General features: G+C 44.9%; 1 protein-coding gene and 1 pseudogene across 3 annotated transcripts in view; one reads left to right on the forward strand and one right to left on the reverse strand.

The window, feature by feature from the left end:
- Positions 1-18,199, reverse strand: part of PC (pyruvate carboxylase) — a 58,668-nt gene that overhangs the window by 35,326 nt on the left and 5,143 nt on the right. The window lies entirely within an intron of this gene.
- LOC311627897 (ras-related protein Rab-9A-like) lies at positions 12,504-17,530 on the forward strand (annotated as a pseudogene). The gene has a single exon. The product of its transcript is annotated as a ras-related protein Rab-9A-like (transcript).

An 18,199-nucleotide genomic window follows, 5' to 3' on the forward strand; every position in this document is an offset into this window, starting at 1 on the left:
GAAGTGATTCCTTGGGAGAAAGAAGCCAAGGACATGGAGAATTGATAAGCTAAGAATGAGGTCAGGTCTGAAATTCTCAGAACCAGTGTGTTAGGTTCTGAGACAATATCCTGAAGTTTTGTGCTAAATGATGGAGGGTGCAATATTGTAATTTGTAAGAAATTATTTGGTCATTCAGGAAATATACTTCCATATACATATGTCAATTCCCCAAGTGTTGAGAGTGAAAGAGGTGTGTTATCAATGAAGTGAGTTTCGGAAAGCACCTGAGGATGGGCTGGCTGCCAACGAAGCCAACCTATGGCCCCAGATTAGAACTTTCTGTTCCTTCCCCACTTCCCACACCTAACCATGCCCATCTCCAGCCTCCGCCGGGAAGGATAGTGGGGCTGGAGATTGAATCAACAGACAACAATTTAATCAATAGTCCTATGGAATGAAGCCTCCAAAAAACCAAGAGGATGCACTCAGAGAGCTCCGGGATGGTGAACATGTGAAGACTTGGGGAGAGCAATGCACCTGGAGAGAGCTGGGAGCTCTGTGCCCGTCCCCACATATCATGCCCAATCTATAACAGGCTGGTCAGAACACAGGTAAGAATCTGGCACAGAGAGAGAGAGAGAGAGAGAGAGGGAGGGAGGGGCGGAAGGGAGGGAGGGGGGGAAAGGGTTGGAGGGGAGGCATCTTGCAAGACTGAGCCCTTAACCTATGGAATGTGATGCTGTCTCTGAGTAGACCAGGGGTGGGGAACCTTTATTCTGCCCAGGGCCATTTGGATATTTACAGCATCATTCAAGGGCCACACAAAATTACCAACTTAAAAATTAGCGTGCTGTATTTGGTCAAACATTTAATTAATTCACCCCTAATGCGCTGGCAGAGCCGGACCAAATGATTTCATGGGCCTTATACAGTCTGCAGGCCAGATGTTCTCCACCCCTCGGAGAGTGTCAACATGAGTTTGTTGCCGAAACCGGTTTGGCTCAGTGGATAGAGCATCGGCCTGCAGACTGAAGGGTCCCAGGTTCAATTCCGGTCAAGGGCATGTGCCTTGGTTGTGGGCGCGTCCCCAGTGGGGGGTGTGCAGGAGGCAGCTGTTTCTCTCTCATCGATGTTTCTGGCTCTCTATCCCTCTCCCTTCCTCTCTGTAAAAAATCAATAATATATATATATTTTTAAATGAGTTTGTTGGTTGGTGCAGGGGGAACTCCCTTGACCTCTTGTTGTAATGGGTCTGGGAACCCTAAGGAGGGCGTTCAGGTAGAGGTCCTGCCACAGAGCAAGCCTGGGGAAGGGAAAGCTGGTTCCAGTTCCCTGAGGCCCCAGATTCGGTTCAGTCCCCCACTTCTTTCTGGGTCCTTGGCTAAGCGATTGCTTGCAACTTTTAGCATCTCATGCTCAGTGTTAACTAGGCTTTCTCCCTGCACTAACTCAGTCTCTCCCTCAATGCTCTTCATGCTGCTGCCTCCCCCAGGTCCCTCCTCCTCCCCCCCTTAAACAAACACACAACCTGCATTTCCTTTAGCTAACAGATTCTACTGCCGGTGGGACTGGCAAGAACAAATGGCCTTTGCAGCAGGGCCCAGACCTCCACCGGCTCTGCCCTGCACCCCCAGGCTGTGTGTGAGCCCGGCACTCTTACTGAGTGACCCCGCCATTTGGCCCAGACCAGTCTTCCCTTGGCAATGGGTAGGCCAGGTTCATGGCTGTGGACAGAATGCCTGTTCTGCCTGCTGCCAAGCAGTTGTACACATGCAGTCTGTGCTCCTAACGAGGTTAAAGAGCCCTGCCTCCCAAGTGACATAGCTGGCCAGAGGCGGCGAAGTGGCTCACCCCACTGCCAGGCCAGACCATGGCTTATTCATTCTGGTGCCCCAAACCTGACTGAGCAGGGGACCAGGGAGGCAGTAAGCCAATGTTTAAGGAACTGATAAACCTTAAAGGGAGGCATGGCCTCAGAGAATGGGTAGGACATGTGGTGGCAGGACACCTGGATCCCAGGCGGGGTTCTTCGTGACCTCAGGAAACTCATCTGCCAAACGATACCCTGACCCCCCCGGCATGTATGTGGAAGTCCTGTGCTCACTGTAAAGGTCTGTGTGTGTAGGTTTCCCGAGAAGGCCCCTCTCCTTTTCCCACCTGGCGAATAGATCAGCTAAGAATGGAGGGCAGGTCTGAGATTCCAGCACTAAGCTCCCAGGAAAACTGGAACCGGGCCTAGAGGACCGATCACATTTCACAGCGGTTGTGTGTGTGCTGCTTTGCACATGGTTCTCAGGCTCTGCCTGGTATGGATGTGCTTTGCCTTTGCCAGACCTAAGCTTCAGAGCTTATCACCTAAATGAACGCGTGTCAACTGTCCTGGTGGGTATAAGGAAGTTCCCACGAGGGGAAAGGATCTGGAAAACTTCTGGCATTGTGTATTCTGAAGGGAACCAAAGTCTTGCCACCCTGAAGCTGCCTTTTTGGGAGACTGACTTTAGGCTGTTTATTGATACACAAAACTCAGGAAGAACCTTTGATCGTCCCCCTCTTCCTTGCCCCAGAGATTCAGACAGAAAACCTGCTTCAGGAAGCTCTGAGGACATGCACTCAGGCTCGCCTGAGTGAAGTAAGGTCAGTGAGAGGCTTTCGCAGGCCTGTTAGCTAGGTCCCACTGTGCTCCGTGATTTCTCAGGCACCTGGGAAGAATTTTCCTGCCCTGTGTGTACCTCTCCAACTATGCCCCCGCTCCTTCTGAAATCTAATACCCCATTTCCTCACCAACCTTTTCTCCGTATACACAATGTCTCCCTTACTCCACATGGCCTGTCTTTGTAATATTCTTTCCTAAGGGAATTCCCATGCACTCGATTAAAACTTCGATTTTCTCCTGTTAAACTGTCTCTGCTAATGTGGTTATCAGCCCAGCTAAGAATGTAGAAGGTTGGAGGAAGTGTTACGTTTCTTAGCGCTCACGTGAGGGACTGAACGGGAGTGACCTGGGCAAGAGGCGCCTCAGCACCGGCCTCCGCCTCAGGGGCAGCGGCGTCACAGCCAAGGGCGCCGTGGGAAGGGCTGCCAGAGCCGGGGCGGCCCAGGAGGGCCTCCTGCCGCAGGAAGGGGGCAGCCTGAAAGCCTGCCAGCACTTCCTGAAGTTAGCACGCTCTCTTATCCCTTACGGAGCACATGTTCTTACCCCCTATGGGGCACCCACCCGCCACTGCAAAATCTTCTGTCAAAAAGCCCAAGTGCCTTCCCTGGCGGCAGCCTGGAGCCCTCTGGGTGGTAGGCAAACACAAGTGAAACCTCTTCCCTCCTCCCCAAGAACTGTCATTGAAGGAAAGTTCACGTGAAAGCGGTCAGAATTCTTGCTTCCACCCGCAGCCGCTGTCGAAGGCAGATAAACCTCTAGGTCTGAAGTCTACAGAGTTGGCGCTGCTCTAACATTTCTACTTCTAACTTTCTCTTTTCGGGTGTGGGTGGGGAGAGGAGGGAAAAGAAGAAATAAACAAGCGAACGAACTAAAGGCTTCAGCTCACCCTGGCCTCGCAGCAGAGCCCGCCAGGTGGTGAGGGCCAGGGGAGAGGACAGCAAGACATGGGACCCTGAGATCTCTCTATCCGGAAGCCATTCTACGCTGGCAGCTCAGAGGAGCGAGGCCAGGCCCACGCCTCAGTATCCATACCAATCAGGGGCTTTCAGGAGAGTCCCTAGAAAAGATCAGACAATCCTGGCGCCATGGGCTGTTCCATTCATCAGGCCAGTCTCAAAGGGGAAAATAAATGAAGAAAATATTTCTATTTTCAAATTCCCCCTTTACTTAGAGAGCATCTTTGGGTGTGGCTTCCCGTGGCTGATAACAGACTCTCCTGAGGTCTCCGGAGCTGAAACTGAGAAGGAATGAGAAGCCATTGGGGGGGCGGGGGGGGGAGATGCGGGGACAGAGGAACAACAGTGAACGGGCTCCAGGCCAGCGGCAGTGAATGGGCCAAGCCTGACCATACGTGCTGGGAATAGCAAACAGATAACCGAAGGAGTGGGGATGGGAAGAGGTCTCACTCCATCGTTGAGGAAAGAATGAGGCCTGGCAGGGAGGGGCCTGCTCCAGGCTCCCCCTTTGAATGAGGAAAGAATTGAAGCCTCAGCCTCAACTCTTTGGAAGAGAGATACTGTATTACTCAAGAGGAATATTTGAGTTTATAAAATGGGTAAGAGGTCAAAGGCACTTCAGTGACCCAGACTTCTGCAAGTGATACTGGTCAGACAATATCAGACAATGGCCTTGAGCATGTAGGTTACCATAGTGCCTGGCACAAAACCCTTGTTGAATGAATATGGGTAAATGGATTCAGAATGAGACTGATCTGAAGTGAGCAGGTTACTGGAGACAGAGAGGGGTATGTGTAACCAGGGAGAGTGAGTTTGTTTTCCCGTGTACCCAGAATATACCATGCCTCTAACCAGGGCATGAAGGGAAGAAGGAGGAAGGAGGGGAGAAGCAAGGAACGTGTGTGTCCGGGGACTCCACAGCCACAAGATGAAACCCTGCAGAGGTGCCAGCATCCATCAGCAGGGCCACCAGCCGGAGACCTCAGGTTATGGGGCTGGGACGAGTGTGGGGGCAGGAGAAATGACATGGACCCCAAACCAGGAGCAATGTGGCAGTCACCAGAAAGCCTAGCTCCTGGACACCTGTTTGCCGCTTCAGAAAGGGCAAAGCGCTACAACCTTAAATTTGATGCTAATAAACTGATCTGTCAAGTGGGGAAAAAGGAAGGGCGAAGGGCCAATGTTTTCTGAGGAATGGTTTCCTGATGACCCCAAAAGCCTCAGAGCCTCTTCTCGTCTTCACAGACCTCCTCCCAGCGGCCTCACTCCTTTGGCTTTCTCCCCTCTGCCCAGGGTCAGAACTCCAGCCCCACATAGTCTGTTCACTGCAGAGAAATGCACACACGTGACAGAGGAACGCCTTATTGGGTCCGAGGCTTAAATGTACACTGCATCCAGTTACACACTTGTCTCCTCAGCATCCTGAGGAAGACAACCCTCTTCCACTAGGGCAGCGGGAGGCAAACTCATTAGTCAACAGAGCGGCAAACCGCGGCTCTCGAGCCGCATGTGGCTCACAAGCTGCAGTTTGCCAACCATTGCACTAGGCCGCAGTGTTTCCCAGGGTGTGGTCCGCGGACCCCCAGGGCCACGGGAAGAGTTTGGTGGGGGTACGCGTTGCACCGGAGTTTGGTGGGGATATGCACTGCACCGTGCTTAGCTGCGCCTAATTCTACGTTCTCATGAGTACGAGGGGTACTCAGCGTTACGAAAATTATAGAAGGGGGACACATTTCAAAAGTTTGGGAAACACTGCACTAGGGCAACAACGTGACAACAAACAGGCTAAAAACTTAACTGCTTGCTCAAAAACCTCTTTACATTTCTCCAAGCCCTTAGGCAGGAACACAATAATCCTAAAGAAGAAGCAAAATCCTAAAGAACAGAAGCCAAGGATGATTTTCTAAAACTGATAAGAAACAGATGATTTGGGCAAAAAATCCTGCCCGCAGGCCCCAGCATCATGTCAGATGTTCCTGGGGAGGAAGAATAAAAGGATGCTGAAGGCTTTGTGAAGGACACAGCACAGAAATGACAGAGAGAACATCAGGGGTCACTCAGAGAAATAAACACGTAAGCATCAGCCTCCTGACAGTGGGCGTTTGTTCTGCTGGCGGTGGCCTGGCTCAGGGCAGTGAGAGCATGGTGCTGGGGCAGAGGGCGGAGTCTGAACCTGAGCTCAACCACTCATGGCTTGGCGACTTTGGCAAGCAGTTTGTTGATTCTCTCTCTCTCTCTCTCTCTCTCTCTCACACACACACACACACACACACACACACACACACACGGCCTAAACTTCCTCAAGGCAACACCTCCAGAAGAGATCACAGTAGAACAGAATAAACATAGCTGTCATTATCATTTCATTGTTGTATTCTTTTATATATAAATGTAGTTCTAAGTGCAGAAAAAAAATAAACCCGCAGATATAAAACCGCACAACGATTCTAATCTCAATTTCCCCAAACGCTGGAACTCTCCCTGAGAATTTTAGGCTGCCAAGCCTCTCTACACAGAGAAAGCTGCCCACACCCTTCACAGAACGGCTCCTCCCTAACCCAGCTCAGTAACAGGAAAAAGCCCCCTTTCCCTGCTGCACTCATGACTCAGTCACCTCAAAGGGAGAGTGAGTTTCCAGGAATGAGGAAATAACCTCCTAATACAGGTTCCCTGTGCTTGTGGATGCGGCTGGCTGTCTCTATGGCGGTATGAAGTGCACCCAGCATCCCCAATCCCCAATCCCAGAACGGGCTTTAGAAGAAGTAAAGAGGTTTAATTTAAACCAGAGGGGAGAAGGTGGGAAATAGGCTTTGGGCTTGAAATCCAAACAAACAAAATAACAACAATGGATGAAGAGGAGCTACAGGTAGATGAACCGCCATTCAACCAATAGCGGCTCCATCCTAAGGTTCAACCATCCTCTCTTCGTCACATCAGTCAGGAAGCCATGGCTGCCAGCTCACTGGGTGTGCATCGACAGCTCCAGGGCAAAGGGCCTGGCCTTGCTCAGCTCTACCCTTTCAGTCCGTGCCTCTGGCCACTCCCCTCATGGCCGCAGGTGACACAGGATGCCATTTACTGTCACAGGAAGCCAAGAGCCGCTGACCTCTCCATCACTGAGAAGACCTCTTGGCTTCACTCTGCGCTCCACCCTCACTCTGGAGAGCTGTCTTGCCCAGTTTGCTACCAGATAAAAATGGGCTTTTGGGCAAGGATGCAGAGGATATGAGATCCTCCTCATTCCTGGAAATAACTCACTTTGAGGTGGTTGAATGATGAGAGCAGCAGGGAAAGGGGACCAGATACCACTGAGAACAAAAGGGCAGGCTGTGCACATCTCCGCCGCACGCAGAGAAAGAGAGAAGTCTGAGTCCCCTGCTCCTTTAGGTGGAGGTTTGGGAGGGGAGCGAAGTTAGGAATTAAGGGTGTTGATTTGGCAGAACAAATGGCAAACACTCTATTCTTCCTTCTTATTTGCAAATAAGATAGACTGATCTTTGGACAAGAAGTCAATGGCATCCTAAGCATCTGAGAAAAGGCAACTAAGAAGCTATTTGGAAAGATGTGAGAAAGCCAAGCCAACACAAGATGCAGAGATGATGATGAAAAGAATGACTGGGCAGAGAGGTTACAAAGAAGAAACTCCTTTGCAGATAAGCAATTGTTTGGAGGCTTCTAAAAGCTAAAGGCATAGTCCAGGCAAGACCATTAGTAAAAGTTCTTAAAATCCTATAATATATGATAAAAGCCTAATATGCAAATTGTCCCCTTGAGCAGTTGTTCGACCAGGAGTTTGACTGGAGACCGGGAGTTTGACCGCTCACTATGAGGTGCACTGATCACCAGGGGGCAGTGCGGAGCATGGCAAGAGAGAACGTACTGCCTGCCCAGTTTCTGTGCAGCACCAGAGGCCCATGCTGCACCCTGGCCCGTGGGGTCCAGCTGCGCTCACCGCATCTTTGTGTGGGGATTTGGCCGCCATGACTCAGGCGGCGGGTGTGTGTGTGTGTGTGTGTGTGTGTGTGTGTGCACGGGCCCAGGTACCGTCCAGGGCCCAGGTGCCGTCCAGGGCCCAGAGGTCAGCTGGGGCCTCTCCTTCCACGCCAGACACTCGCGCTTCAATTGCCAGCCAGGCCTAGGGACGAACCCTGCACGAATTTCGTGTGTGGGGCCTCTAGTAGTAGATATTACCTTTGTGGTCAGAAAAGGCAAGCATGCTATTTTCTATCTAAAAAAAAATATACACACACACAGTTTACAAATGGAAAATGTGGAGCTCTTATTAAACAGCACATCATTTAAGGGATATTATCTTTTCTGAAACAATAGGTAATTATAGCTAAAATGCAATAGGCCACACTAATGAAACAGGAATAGCAAGCATAGGCAATTCAATAAATATTTATAGTAGTACTTAAGTTCCGGGCATAGGGTAGGAGTATAATTTTTTTAAATTGTATCAAATAATGGTAAATTGATACAACTAGGGACTAGGTGCATGACCAATTAGAACTGCTTGGCACATGGGTCTAATAATGCACATTCTCTGGTTACAAATGTGTACAAAATGTACAGGTGCTTTGACAAAGAGGAGAAATGTTATTCAGCTTTCAGTTTGCTAATTAAAAAAAACTTTGTTCTCCCCCCTGTGAGATCCCCCTACTCCCCCCACCACCGCCCCCGGCATTTTGACCATTTTAAAGTGCACAATTCAGAGGTTTTCAGTATTTACAAAATGTTGTGCAAATATCACCACTCTCTAATTCCAGGGCATTTTCAAACACCCCTACTAAAAAACTCAGTACCCTTAACAGTCACTCTCCACTTCTCCCCTCCCTGCCCCCAGCCCCTGCAACCACCAATCTACCTTCCTTCTCTCTGAGTTTACCTATTCTGAATATTCCCTGTAACGTTCCTAACAACTGAGCCAAACCAGCCAGGGCGATTTTGCTTGTTTTTGAATATCACAGACAACATTATAGACCAGCATTGCCCTGATTTACCCCAGAGGGCCACTTTGTGGCTCTGATGGAACCAACAGGGTGTGCCCCTTTTAAAGACTTGTGGTTGGCACATCTGAACCAAGTTCGTCTTCCCAGGGGCTAGGTCCACTCTAGCATTCACTCTGAAGACAGGGTTGTTTTTGAGAGCAGGAATAGCACACAGGCAATTATTAATACATGTCTTAAGGGATTTAAAAAATGATATCCTGTTTCAGACCCTGGTCCCCTTCCCACTTATCTCCGGTTGCAGATTCTTACTTTCACATAATTCTTTTTCCGAATATTTTGCCCTTTTGATTTATGAAATTCCCCATAACCCTCACATTTGTTGAATTCCGGAGGAGACTATGTGAATACCCCATTGTTATCCTGCTACTGTCAAGTTGATCTTGGTAGGTTTTAATTTCAGGCTGGCCTGATTCTTGTTTTTCTGTTTAAAAAAACACACAAATCTTTTAAATATTTTTCTGTTGTCCATATACCAAAAAGGCTCCTTATTTTATTTTTCCTTTTTTCTTATTGTGGTAGAATACACATTACATAAAATTTACAGTCTTAACCATTTTTAAGTGTAAAGTTCAGTGGTATTAAATACATTCACATTGTTGTCCAAACATCATCACCATCATCCATCCCTGTTTGTAACTCTTTTCATCTTATAAAACTGAAACTCTGTCCCCATTTATCAATAACTTCCATTCTTCCCTTCCCCCCAACCCAGTCCCTGGCAACTACCATTATACTAGGTCTTTTCATATGCTTATTGGCCATTCATATATCCTCTGAAGAAATGTCCATTCAAGTTCTTTGCCCATTTTTTAATCTTTTTCTTTGTTGTTCATGTTGTTGAGTTTTAGGAGTTCTTTGTATAATTTGGATATTAATCCCTTACCAGATATATGATTTGCAAATATTTCCTTCCATTCTGTGGGTTGCCATTTTACTCTATGAATAAAAATTTATGAAGTTCAATTTGTCTGTTGTTGTTGTAGTTACCTGTGCTTTTGGTGTCATATCCAAGAAATCAGTGCCAAGTTCGCTGTTGTGAAGTTTTTTTCCTATGTTTTCTTCTAAGAGTTTTATTGTTTTAGGTCTTACATTTATGTCCTTGATCCATTATGGGTTAATTTTTATATATGGTGTTAGGTGAGGGTCCAACTTCATTCGTTGGCATGTGAATATCCAGTTTTTCCAGCACAATTTTTTAAAAAGACTGTCCTTTCCCCATTGAATGGTCCTAGCATCCTTTTCAAAAATTGGACCATATATGCGAGAGTTGGTCTGTCTGTATTTTGCCAATACCACATTGTTTTGATGACTGCAAGTTTTTTAAAATAAATATACTAGTGGTCTAGTGCACAGATGTGTGCACATCGAAAGAAAATTAATTATATCACTATTCACCCTTTCTCTATAAAAGAAGTGTCAACCAAATTCACAATAGACAATGACAGATTGAAATACACGCATGCGGTTGGTGCCAGCGAGAACGTTACATGTATCGTGCATGCGTGAGTCAATGTTATTTTTAAATTGCCAGTGCACATCATATGTACCAGCCAGTTGGATGGATGGTCAGATGTATGGTCAGCCACGTAGCCTTTTATATAGAGAGGGATTTTTTATTGATTTCAAGAGAAAGGGAGAGGAAGAAAGAAAAACACCAATGAGGAGAAAGAATCATCAATTGGCTGCCTCCTGCATGCCCCCCATTGGGAATCAAGCCTGCAACTGGGGCACATGACCCACCCGACTGGGAATACAACCATATTCTCCTGGTTTAAAGGTCAATGCCAACCACTGAGCCGCCAGTGGGGCATGACTACAGGAATATAGTAGGTTTTGAAATCAGAAGGTTTCTGTTCTTTTTCAAGATTGTCTTGGGGCTGGTGGAGGTGGGCAAAGAAGGGGAAATGAGGGTGTATAGTTGTGCACAGTTGTCTCATAACCTTTTTATTTCTATAGAATCAGTAATGTTCCCACTTTTATTTCTGATTTTAGTAATTTGAATCTTCTCTCTTTTTCTCTTAGTCCATTTAGCTAAAAGTTTGTCAATTCTGATGATCTTTTCAAAGAACCAACTTTTGGTTTTATTGATTTTATTTTGTTTTTTCTATTCTCTATTTCATTTATTACAGCATCCAGGAAAGAGCTGTATCCACAGATATACAATAAATGCTTGAGAAAAGAACCGTTTCTTGGAATACTGCACAGTCATAACTTTTGCCCTTCTTAAACCATTCAGTCAGTTGAAAACTCAGAATTAGATCATGGGGAGTTTATTCTGCCAAATACTGAAATTGCCTCTTAAGAATATCAGAAGTAAAAAGGGATAAAAAGATGGCCCAGATCAGCAAAAACACAAATGGCTGTTTTGCAACCAATTGGAATGGGATAGTCAAAATCCAGAAAGGCTGAGGCAAACCTTCAAGGCCTTCAGAAATGGCCTCGGGCAACACAGCAGGGAGGAGAGGCAGGAGTACAGGTGACAGTAAATGGATCCAGTTATAGAAGCTGCAAGTGCCCATTAAGAGATTAACTTAAACAGGAAAGACAGAGCTTCAGGTGGGTCTTTTCAGCCCTGTGACAGTGACACTGAGACATCACACTAACATCTGTGGAAGACCTGAGGCGAGGAATCCATGGCTCTTTTCAAAGCTTGGCTCTGCCTCTTACCAGAGGAATTGGGTGAGTCATTGAACCCATTAGAACCTCTGCTCCATCACCCATAAACACCCAAGCCATGGCCTTAACCATTGCCAGTAAGAACTGTCAAGTAAAATGACAAAACTATGAAGTGCTTTACACACATGAAGAAAAAGGGGTTCTGTTGTAAAAGTGCCAAGTCCAGTGAAAGTAACCTCACACGGTGATTGGATCATAAATTCCTAACTGGGCAGGGTATAGTAGGTAGTCATATTCCAGGCCTATAACTTCTTTAGTAAAAGGTTTATCTTTGCTTTAAGCAAGCCTGGCCCATTGTTCTTGTGCATCTAGGTTGACACATTTTTGAAATGCCAGAGTAATTCTTTTTCAGATCCCTTGAAGGAATAACCACCCACAAGGAAGCACATAATCTTGTTAACTACCCTACAATCCAGTTCTCATCTTGCTTTCTCCCGTTTTCATGTAATCTTCCTTAGCTCCTTCCTTACTTTCAAATGCATAAAAGCTACAAAATTCATTCTCTAGGGCACTTGAGATCTTGCTCCCCTGCATGTCGTCAGCTTGGATCAAATCTATATATGTATAAAAGGCTAAGTGTCCGTCCATTCAACCAGTAGCTATGATGTGCACTGACCATCAGGGGACAAATGCTCAACACAGGAGCTACCATGATGCACACTGACCATCTACACTAGGGGTGTCGAACTCAATCAGAGAAGGGGCCAAAATCTAAAATCCAGCCTAAATCGCGGGCCGAATGGTTTACTGAACAGTCATAAACTGACAATGTCATAAACTGACAGCGGAGTGCAGTGATGACAGCGCGGTGCGGGCCACATTGCAAGGCCTGGCGGGCTGGATTTGGCCCGCGGGCCTTGTGTTTGACACATGTGATCTACACTAATAAGAGAAATATGCAAATTGACCATGCCTCCACAATGCCCACCAGCCAATCAGGAGTGAGTATGCAAATTAACCCTACAACCATGGCAGGTTAATTTGTATGCACAGGCACGGCAAAGACAGGCTCTGACCTGAGCAAAGACTGAAGACTGAAGATAACTGAAGACTGAAAAGGCTTGGCTTCTCCACTGCAACCGGAGAGGAGAAGCCAAGCCTCACTGTGGCCAGAGCGGAGAAGCCAAGCCTCCAGGCCAGAGTGAAGGCCTGGGTCCCAGGTGCCAGAGGAAAACAAGAAAACTGGTGCCAGCAGCTTGTGGAAGGAAGGCCTTTTGCATGAATCTTCATGCAACGGGCCTGTAGTTTAAAAATAAATGGCACCACAGATCTGGTGCTGACACACCAACACTCACTACCCCCAAGTGGGACACAGTTCCCGCCACCACCTTGGAGTGACACCCCACCAAATCCCAGCCAATGCTGCCAAGACCCACAGCCCAGCCCCACCAGGAAGCAGAGGCTGTGGGTGCCAGGTAATGACGTCACATAGCAACACCCAGCTTCCTCTCCCTAGTGACTAGCCTGCTTGGAATTTCTTCAGCCCAGGAATCTGACTTGCAGAAGTCCTGGAGTAGGTAGATATGAGTCGGTAGAATCCTATTTTCTTTTCATTAGCAAGACGTGAATAGCAAAATTAAAATATTTATTCTAATTAATTTCCTTTCAATGTGCACGAATCCGTGCACCAGAACCCTAGTAAACTCATAACAATTCTCTATTGATCTGTATTGTTTCTTACATTGACCTCGTAAAGTATGAATTTACCTTTAGAGGCCAAACTTTCTTTTTCTGTATTGTAATTCCCAAGAATTCAGTAAAATTTTGTGAAAGATCAGGTAGTATTTTTTAAAGCTGTATTTTGAACCCTGGCCAGGTAGCTCAGTTGGTTACAGCATCATCCTGATATGCCAAGGTTGTGGGTAAAATCCCTGGTCAGACCACATACAAGAATTAACCAGTGAATGCATAAATAAATGGAACAAGTTGATGTTCCTCTCTCTCTCTCTCTCTCTCTAATAAAAAAATAAAAAATTTAAAAGCTGTGTTTTGAGAAGTTATGAGACAGGTCTGTTTGTATGTTTCAGGCAAAATGGTTTGCTGAGAGAGGCTACAGCCCTGAGACAGGGAGAACCAGGTGACATGCAGAAAAAAGTGGACAGTTGGATATAAACAACCCAAGTAGAGTTCATTCATCTAGCAAATATTTTTTGAGCCCATACTATGTTCCAGGCTTGGTAGAACATATAAGCCTTCCATGATTCTGAAATACTTGAGTAGAACTTGGTAAAAGACAGACTTCCTGCAGTTCAAATATAAAAAAAGCTTGAGAGTTGGACTCAGGCAGCACCTTCACCACAGCGTCCAGCCTGCCGTGTCTCTGACCCTCTCGCTTTCCTCACTGACCCCGGACAGAACATGCCAGAGCTCTCCATGTCCTCCGGTGGCCGCGGGAAACATCCTGTGCTCCTATGATGAGCTTCACAGTGGTGAACCACTTTCCCCCGTTGTCCACATCTGAGTGAACCTTCCCAGAGTCTGAGAGAGAATGATGATGCTTCAACTGAACAATTAAGCATTCTAAAGTCAAAGATCTTGAGATTAGCCAAAACAGGTTTGGCTCAGTGGATAGAGCGTCGGTCTGTGGACTGAAGGGTCCCAGGTTCGATTCCGGTATAGGGCATGTATTAATACATTGGTTACGGGCACATCCCCAGTAGGGGGTGTGCAGGAGGCAGCTGGTCGATGTTTCTCTCTCATCAATGTTTCTAGCTCTCTATCCCTCTACCTTACTCTCTGTGAAAAATCAATAAAATATATATTTTTTAAAAGATCTTGAGATTAATAATGGCAGGAAAATCATCACTTTTTAAAGTAATCCTCCTTGGAGATGGTGGAGTTGGGAAGAGTTCTCTAATGAACAGATATGTGACTAATACGTTTTGATACCCAGCTCTTCCAGACAATGGGTGTGAAATTTTTAAATAAAGACTTGGAGGTAGATGGAGAGTTTGTTATCATGCATATTTGGGACCCAGCCGAACAAGAGAAATTCAGAAGCCTGAGGATGCCCTTTACAGAGGTTCTGACTGTTGCCTGCTCACTTTTAGTGTCGATGATTCTCAAAGCTTCCAGAACTTGAGTAACTGGAAGAAAGAATTCATATATTATGCAGATATAAAAAGAGCCCGAAAGCTTTCCTTGTCATTTTGGGTAACAAGATTGGCATAAGTGAACAGCAGGTGTCTGCAGAAGAAGCCAAGCCTGGTGCAGGGACAACGGCACCTGCCCTAAGTCTAAAAAATGTGCAAAAGATGCCACGAACGTCGGCAGCATTTCAGGAAGCAGTTCAAAGAGTGCTTGCTACTGAGGATAGGCGAGATCACTTGATTCAGACAGACACCGTCAAGTCTGCACTGAAAGCTCAAGCCTAGCTCCTCTTGCTGTTGATTGCTACAGAGGTTGCCCGAGCTGCCGAAACAACTCACACTTACAAAAAAAAAAACAAAGGAGAGAGAGGAGAATGGACACATTCACTCACAGAAGAATCTATTTACTCAATAATGGCACCTTGCATTTATAAATTAATGGGTGTCTAATATTTAATTTAAATATGTAAGTGACAAGAGATAATGAGATGACCAAGACTTTAATTATGATTAAAACAAAACACTTAAGTATTCTAGAAATTGTTGTTCTTTTCTTGGGAAAATGGAGGACTACTTTTTATAATATGTCTACTTTAATGTGATTAGTATTCTATTCCTGGTTCAAGGGGAAAATTTTCTAAAGCAAAAATGTTGGATATTAAAGATTAAAATCAAATGCAAAAGAAATAAGAAGCCTGAGTAATTGTTTTTTAGGAACTAAACTGACATGTTATTTCTGACGATGTGAGACTGGAGCTATCTAAGACTCAGAGGTCAAATGCTGTTGAAGGTTTCATATGGCATCTAGTTTCATCCACTGCCTTTTGGCATCCATGTTCCCAAGGACAAATGAGCTTTTAATCTTATCAAAGATCCCTTATATGTAATGTGTTGCTTATCTCTTACTGCTTTCAAGATTCTTTTTTTTTTTTTATGATAGAGTTAGGAGTAGATCTCTTTGAGTTTATTCCACTTGGGAGTTCACTGAGCTTCTTGGGTGCATAAATTATTGTTTTCATTAAATTTGAGATTTGTTTTGGGCATAGTTCTTCAAATATTTATTTGTTCTGCTCCTTTCTATCTTCTCCTTCTAAGATTCCCATTATGTATCTGTTGATAGACTTGATGGTGTTCTACAGGATCTGAGGTTCTGTTCATTTTTCTTTTTTTCTTTCTGTTCCTCGGACTGAATAATCTCAACTGACCTATCAACAAATTTGCTAATTCTTTCTTCTGCCAGTTCAACTCTGATATTGAGCTCCTCTAGTGATTTCTTTATTTCAGTTGTTGTACTTTACAACTCCAGAATTTCTTGATTCTTTTTTTAAAATTTCTATCACTTATTAATCATCGCTATTTAATGAGGAAACATTCTCATACTTTCCTTTAGTTCTTTAGACATCTTCTAAAATAGCTGATTTAAAGTTTTGTCTATAAAGTTCCATGTTTGGGGATAGTTTCTACTGACTGCTTCTTTCCCTATGCATGTACCATTCTTGCCTCATATTTTTTTTTTAAGATGTGTATATTCCTTTTACAATTTATTTATTTACTAGAGGCCTGATGCACAAAATTCGTGCAAGGGGCTCGGCCCTCGCCCTCGTAGCCCCAGCTGCCTCAACACCCTACCCCTCCACCCCCACATAGCAGTTTTACTTACAATCACCAAAAACTGGAAACAACTGAAATGACCAACAGGAGAATGAATGAATTAACAAACTGTGAGGTATCCACATAATGGAATACTACTCAACAACAAAAAGGAAAGAAGTACTGATATATGCCCCCGCCTCAAAACCTCAAAGTAATGATGCTAAGTTATAGAAACCAGACAAAAAGGGTACATATTATATGATTCCACATAAGTAAACCAAAAAATGCGAACTAATCTGTAGTAACAGAAAGCAGTTCCATGATTACTTGGGAAGGGGGGAAGCAGACAGATGGGAGGAAAGGATCGCAAAAAGGGGCACAAGAACACTTGGAGATGAAGGATGAGTTCTATCCTAATTACCATAGTTAAGTTTCACGAGTGCATACATATACATCAAAACTAATATATTGTAGCCCTAACTGGTTTGGCTCAGTGGACAGAGTGTTGGCCTGACGACTGAGGGTCCTGGGTTCAATTCCAGATTGCAGGCCTGATCCCCAGTAGGGGGTGTGCAGGAAACAGCTGATCAATGATTCTCTCTCATCATTGATATTTCTATCTCTCTCTCTCTCCCTCTCCCTTCCTCTCTGAAATCAATAAAAAATATACTTTAAAATTTTTTAAATAAAACAGAATTACAGGAATGTTTAAGAAAATTTAAGAGCCAGCTTAATTTATTAGATTTACAGGAATTACTTAAGTATTAGGAATATCTGTTAATGAGACAATTGAAAATATTAAAATAATTAAAGGAAGTTGAATGTAATTTAGAAATTCAATATAAATTTTTCAAATGAGTTAAGTTTGCAATTGAGATCCATTATTATTCCAAAGGCCCCTTCAAAGTGATAATTAAATTTTTCTAAAATCATAAATAGAACAGAAAGATTGTAGGCTACACTTTGAAGGGGAACTTGGAAGACTAGCCATGAAAGAAGAACGAGATTTCAACTTTAATGAATTGAACACCAATTTTTTTTTTTCATCCAAAGTAACTTCTGAATAATCTTTGCATTACACAAAAAACCCAATGGTAGGGATGAGGTGAGGTAACCAAAAAACCCCAGTCAGACATGTCACTCACCTGAAATTCATCAAGTCAATCTCTCTGAATCTCAGTTTCCTCATCATAAGAGAGGAATGTTTTCCAGAATAATACATTTATTATTAATGATTTAATAATATTAATAAAATTTATTATTGATAAACAGCACATCAGTTAGCAAAAGCACTTGGAGAAGCATATAGTGGTGGGCAAATATAGGAGATCAGCAGCATGATATCACTCTGTAGTAACTGCAGCCTTTCCCAGGCCCTGAGCAGGTCAATGACAGACATGCAGAAGATGACATATCCTCAGAGACCAAGCATGACTCAGCACGGCCAGATCACGGAATTTTCCCAGAGGTTTCAGCCGGGACGGATGTCATCAGGAAAGGAGCTGCTGCACATGGAGACTGGCCCCATTTCACGCACAGCTGGTGGAAATGCACTTAACAGCAGCTGTGAATACCTAGTGCCTACCCCCTTCTCCGGCCTTCAGGAAAGATAAGGATAAGGATAAGGGACAGCAGCAATGAGGGAATGCTGGGGTGACCTGGGTTATGCCTTCTGGCATAATATTAATTAAAAAATTTTAAAAATGAGCCCCACCCTCCCAAAAAAGCCCACCATGGCTTAGTGATTAGGGTACCAGCCTGTACACAGGAGGATCTTAGGTTTGATTCCCAGTCAAGGGCATGAACCTGGGTCCCAGTCAGGGTAAGTGTGCAAGAAACAACCAATCAGTGTCTCTTTCACATCGATGTTTCTCTCTCCCTGCCCCCTCCCTTCCACTCTCTGAGGATCAATGGAAAAAATATTCTCACTCCTTAGGTGAGGATTAAAACAAAAACAAAAATAAAAACAAAACCAAAAAAAGTCCACATCCAGAATCACCAAGGAGATATAGCAAAATAGCAACCTTCCACCCAAGGGCCTTAGTGTGGTAACTAAGCAAAACTCCAAGACTCACCAGGGACTTAGAGACTAAAGACCAAAGAAGCTTTTTAACTGATTAGATGACCAGGAGAAGGTAGCCCCTCTTGCCACCAGTTTCCCTTCCTACTGATGGATGTGGTGGAAGACACACAAGGAGGGGGTGCAGTGGAGTGGGGATCTGAGTATTTAACTCTGCT

Source organism: Pipistrellus hanaki (assembly GCF_964339955.1).
Source record: "Pipistrellus hanaki genome assembly, chromosome: 9".
Lineage (NCBI taxonomy): Eukaryota > Metazoa > Chordata > Mammalia > Chiroptera > Vespertilionidae > Pipistrellus > Pipistrellus hanaki.